Source organism: Pieris rapae, chromosome 9 (genome assembly GCF_905147795.1).
Source record: "Pieris rapae chromosome 9, ilPieRapa1.1, whole genome shotgun sequence".
Lineage (NCBI taxonomy): Eukaryota > Metazoa > Arthropoda > Insecta > Lepidoptera > Pieridae > Pieris > Pieris rapae.
This window is the reverse complement of record NC_059517.1, coordinates 4,680,015-4,686,471: the sequence shown is the minus strand read 5'-3', so window position 1 is coordinate 4,686,471 and position 6,457 is coordinate 4,680,015.

The following is a 6,457-nucleotide window of genomic DNA, read 5'->3' as shown; positions in this document are numbered from 1 at the left end:
GCACGTAGAGTTCTACACTAGTGTGGTTTGATACTGCTGACATTAGTCGCGTTTAATTTAACATAGTTTTACCGCCACGCTATGCGGCATCTGGTTAGGGAAGTTTGCAGGCCGCTGGCATGACGTGATGGTTACAAACAATTTTCATTCCTATCAGTATTTACAAGAATTCCATGTGTTTGTATGAAATGTTGTCTACTAAAACGCCTACATTTTAGTAATAAAAATAATCATTTAATTAACACAAAAGTGTATAATATGTTTGAAATAGTATAAAAGGCTTTTTTTAGATCGATGCAATTTATATTGAAAACTTTTAGTTTATTTATTTATTTATTTTATTTTCACATTAAGGTACAAAAACAGAAAACAGACTGACTACATACATAAAATTATTACATACTAAACAACATTTAAAAATCTGACTTCCAGTTATATCTGTACACAGCATTTACACTAAATATCAACTAAACAACATACACATATCAAACCGAATGACAAAAAAATAAAAAATAAAGGAAAAAATATATATATACATACACACACACACATGTATATACATATACATTAATCAATTAAATTAGTAATTAAGGTTACAAGTATTTACTATGAACTATCTTTTTAAATTTACAAATATTATTGTGAAAAATATCAACCTCAGCACACACAGCATTATAATATTTGCACATTCTTACAAGCGGAGCATTCTGGGAAACATTGTTATCAGTCATAGGTATAACAAATAATTCCTGGATGCGCACAGAACGCGTCGGCACCTTGATCTCCAGCCTCTCCAAAAGGCAGGTGTCAGATGAGCCATTTGCTATTTTATGCAAAGTGCATAGGTCGCTCACCCACCTCCTCCTTTCAAGACTAACCATTTGAAAGTGGGCAAGACGCTGGTCATATTGGTTTATTTTCCGCCTAAGACCATACTTATAGCACAATGCTCTGACAAACCGCCTTTGTATAGCCTCCAATCTCCAAATATGAGTTTGGTATATCGGGGTCCATACCGCCGAACAATACTCAACTATGGTTCTCACGAGAGAGCTGTATAAGATAATCAAGGAGTCGGCTTGCCTGAATGGTTTAGCAGTTCTAAGGATAAACGATAGCATCCGGTTAGCTCTACTACATATATCATTGTAATGAGGTCTAAAAGACATAGCAGAGTCAAATAGCACTCCCAAGTCACGAATCACCTCAACTCTATCAACTAGAATACCCTAGTCGTAATATAAGTAGTAATATTTAGTCATAATATGAAAAGACCGTGTTCATTGCAGATACTATATAGGTAATTACAACAAACAAAGGTTACCAATACCAATAAAGACAGAAAGAAAAATCCAATTTGATTACATGCTCCGCCTTAGTACCGTCCAATTTCGAAGGAACTTGAAAGGAAATATGTGTGATCAAAGCAAGTACTTATGCTAATACTGGACACGAGAAGTGTTCAGTAATTGACAACTAATTGCCCCGAGGACCGTCAAAGTGGATGTTACGAACTCAAAGCTTTCCGTTTATATCATATTAAGCCTATATGAATTTAATTAACATTTACAAAAGCAATTACCATTAACCTACATTGTTTATAAAGAAAGCAGATAAGCAAACCTATAGTAAATATTGATATTTTTGCCTATGTGAAGTTTCAGTGTATTTTCTATTTATATGGGTAAACAATTACTCCCTCTGTTTCTCTTATTCGTACATTAATCAATTAAAGTATACTACCATTTTGAGCGAATATCTAAGTCAGGATACCCACAGTCAACGTGCTACAGTGCATAAATCAAAACTCAAACTCAAAAATATCTTTTTTCATATAGGTAAATATGTACACTTATGAACGTCAAAAAAACAAACTAAAAGTTATTGTAAATTTGCATTTTCAACCAGTTCGCAAGTCAAGGGCGTAGAGCGGGTAAGAAGAACTGGCAAGAAACTTTCCGCCTTCTTCTTTTCAATCGCTAAGTTTTTAATACAAATTGTTTGAACTAGAGCAAATCAATCCCAAGGATTAGGGTCATTTAAGTATTCGTCACATTTATAAAAGGCTTTATTAATTAATTTACTTTTAACGAGGGATTTGAATTTATCTAGTGATAATTCTCTAATTTCGCTTGGGAGTTTGTTGTAAAAACGAATATAATTTCCATATAAGGAGTGGTTTATCTTCTGGGGCCTGGTTGGTCGCACACTTAAATTAGTTCTATTACTAAACAACTAAACAAACTGTAAACGTTTTAAACCTTAAAACAAATTAGTGTTAGTAATCTTCATGCGTATACAAAACAAATATAAAGTTAATTAACATATTTATCACTCGGAACAATTAGTTTATATTGGGGATTACCACGCTTAACCCTGTATCTAAAATTTCATTTAACAGTCCCAGGCCGGCTATACCTAGTCGTGGAATTTAATGGTTCGTAAAGTGCTCTCGATTAAAACTGTCCTCTATATGGATAAGTCTAATCCTATTCGCACGTGAAACTTACTTTTAATGAGTTTATGAGCGCTTGCGCTTGGCAACCTCGGTTCTATGTGACAAAGTTGCTCTGACGTCTTACAAATTACTGCTTTTCCGATATTCAATTGAGCGCTTACTTCAATTTCTAGTCGTGACTTTATTACCGGCTTAAGTTGCACTTAAGTGCATTCAATCTCACGTGCTATGCCAGTTGGGTTTGTGGTTGACTGAAATTATTAGAAGTAATACTATTAATCATTTTAATATTGTTATTTTAATGAATATGTAGCAATACTCGATTATTTAACAACTTATCAGAGAAGAAAAATCTTTTTTTCCGATCGTAGCCATAAATTAATATTTTTTACTAATATGATTAAGTAAAACAGTTATAGTACAAGATCCGGCTGCAGGATTAGTTTGTACATCGGTTATTTGCTAAAAAACAAATTTTATATATGTTTATAATTAGGAGAAAATATATGTACCAAGTTGCCTATCAACTTTTGGCCGCTAGTATTTTTAATAAAATTATTTTTAATTGATTTTTGGGCAAAAATATCGTTCACTTATTTTTAAACCAAATCGTCTAGATCGGAGCAATTTACATAAACATTTTAAACATTCGCTCTTTATATGAACTCTGTGCGTCTGCTATGCTTGTGTTATCGTCTGGTCTTACGCAAATACTCGGACTTACATTTTAAAATAATAGATTAACATTAACTCAGTTGACAAACAATAGATTAGATGTAGCTGTTAAAGTTTTGAAACTCAAACAAAATACTTGTGACCCCTATCTGTGTTCGTATATTTAAGATGTCATGTACAAGTGCTACAGAAACAAGGTGCAGAAAGTTGGACAATGTTGGCACATAAATCAGGTCGCGGAGTGCGGCAGATGGCAGTCCGTGAATAGTTCTGTCGCGTTGTGACCGCATATGACATTCGATTACAGTGCCCAAGGAAAAATATGTCTAAATTCAGACTATTTGTGACGTTGCAGTTTAAACTTATTCGCGTTATGAAAACAAAGTTGCAGCGAAAAGATTTTTAAAGCAATGTCACTGACGGTCAATCATTCTCTATTTTGCCAAATTTAACTTATTAACGATCTATGAATTATAAGTAATATACTATATTTGTAGAGCATTTAAAATTAGTAGAAATTAGCAATTACTTGCGCTTGTTAGCCTTGAGTAAATATTTTATTTATTAATAGGTATGTTAAGAATTATATATTTAGGGGTATGTTTTATTGGAAGGGTAAATTATAGATATTAAATCTCTCGACCCCTAATTTCTTAGTTTAGTGACACAAAAGACATCTACAAGATTGTTTTCAAAATTATTAATATTATCATAATATATTTTGACGTTTGGAATATTTTATAAAAACAACGCCTAATAGATTTTCTAACCAGCTCCGCCATTGCTTATAGGTTATAATGTAAATACCATTTTAGTTAATATTATAAACTTTAAAATCAGTAGCCCTCGAACAAAGAATACTTCTGATTCCTACACCCGTATTCACTCATTTTACACACCGGACATACGACATTAATAATGTACACCACAAAGAAGACCATAAAACATTTTATCGTAAAACGTTTGCATAATATTATTATGCATTATGACACAGGTAATTAGGTTTGGTCTCGGTAACAACACGGTTTCACGGTTGAATCAGCGTCGTTCATGCCCGACTATTCCATAAACATTGTAAAAGGCTGGCTTCGGAAATTGTACTGAAATCATTCGTGTTTGCATAAAATGTAATGGCGGATTGTGGCCACGCCGTACTACCAGCGATTCGCATTGTGCCATCTGCTCACATTTAGATCCCGTATAAAATGTTACTGCGCATTTTCACACGTGGATATGGTCCGGGCCTGCGGTTATTCCGAAATTCTGCCTTTTATGACACTAATGGAACACACTGTTTAGCTTCAGGCTCATATTTTTCCTTAATGTTTACAGTAGGTACTCAACAGTATCATATATTGCTAAGATATGTTTCTGAACTAAAAAATATGCAAAGCTTGCCGAAATTATCTTTCACGAGTTAACATAATGTAAATTTCATTGTTCACGTTCTACTATGATTATATTAAATTTATATATGTATATTCAAATTATATTTATGTAGAATTCCTGCTTTATTAACCCTTTTAAGTTCATGTGCGTGAAGATTATAAGGCTAGAAACCTTGTTAACAACAAGTATTGTTCTTAATATACAAACAATATTAGTTATTATCAGCATCATCACTTATTTAATTATAAGGCAATCATTGTTACTATACATTCGTATTTTTAATCATCTTTCTGTGGAAAACTCCAGCTCTAGACTCCAGCGCTAATACCCACCTGTTGAAATACGCCTGCAGAAAAAATTACGTACTTATTAGGATTTTTCATCTAGCGCAGCTATCGTTATATTTTTTATAATTTTTCAAAGAATCAAACGAAGGTAATGTATAATAAAAACAAAAACAAAATCTAAAACAGTTCATAGAAAATCTTGTTTTAGAACTTTTGTAAGATTTAACAGAATCGAGTATAGGATATCTAAATGACCGAATAAATCATATTAGTTGACAGAGAATTGACATATCAAAGTCATAAATCAACATGGAATGCTAGGAGAACAAGTTTTGACACGGCACTTAAACTGAAACTATCATAAAAGGGATTCTCGCTAAAAATTATTTGCTAACAGGCGAATAGTTTGGAGTGGAAAAAAAAGAAAGAATAATGAAATTGAATTTTGGGTAGAAATTAAAATAAAATTTTTGCTTCTTGATTCTTGGTCGCCTCTATTGATGTCCGTTCGTAAACATCATTATTACAGTACGGTACTTAAGTAGGGATTTTATTGAGGAAAAGGATCATTCAAAGTGAGCAGATAGTATTCAAAATGAACGAACCCTTAAGTGCGGCGAAGCGATATAACATAGCTCATAGTTATGGTCCAATAATGCTCTCTAATTTATTTTCTGTCATCTTAACTGAAATATTTCAAAGAATTTTATTTTGAACCATCCCGTCTACTTATTTACTTAGTTAAACAACTTTTTTTATATAGAAATACATGTGGCAATCGAGCAGGAGGCTCACTGATTTAAAATATTAATCGATACCGCCGCTAATGGACATGGAGAGAGGGTTCGCGAGTGCGTTGCCGGTCTGGAGTGGGCAGCTGGTGTTGCGCGACAAAAACTGCCTTAAAAACCTTAAGTTGTAGAACGAGGAACGTCGAGGTGATACGGGTGGAATTTCGTATTTTGCTTATACGTCTAACACTGACAAAGAGGGTTGTAAATTATTAACCCGGCGCAGTGGTGGCTGCTCATTTGGCAGAATCTGGAAAGCAAGAATATGGTACTTTCACTTGGAAGGTGGTTGACTGATTACACTGGTGAAATAGCCTCTGTCACATGTTATTTCATCAGTGGACGATGGGGTCGTCACGGCAACTAAAAGTTATTACACCCACAACCATTTACTTTAAAGTATTTAAAACTAGTTAATATTTCTTTTTAATAAATTTTTATTTATGATATCGCAGCGTATTACTTATTAGCTGCCCACGAGAACTTTGTTTCGCCCTTATATTTTTTAAAGTTAGCCTAAATTTTCTAGTAGCTACATATCAACATATGGAACATTTTGCTATGCTACCTCATAAAGACTGTTCGTTTTTTTCAGAATAACAACCTAAGAACTTTACTGTACTGTACTAATTTTTCTTCCCATAAAAACCTTCCTCAATTAGTTCAAATTTCAAAAAAATACTCGAATTGGCCAGCCGTCTTTGACGCGCTTCGTAATGTATTAAGCGATTCATTTTTATTTAAATAGATTTAGAATTATTTAAGAGACTATTAGACTATTACATTAGTATTAGAGAAACTCTATTACAATTTCAGCAACGTTCATAATTATAAATTCAAATAATTTAAATGAATGC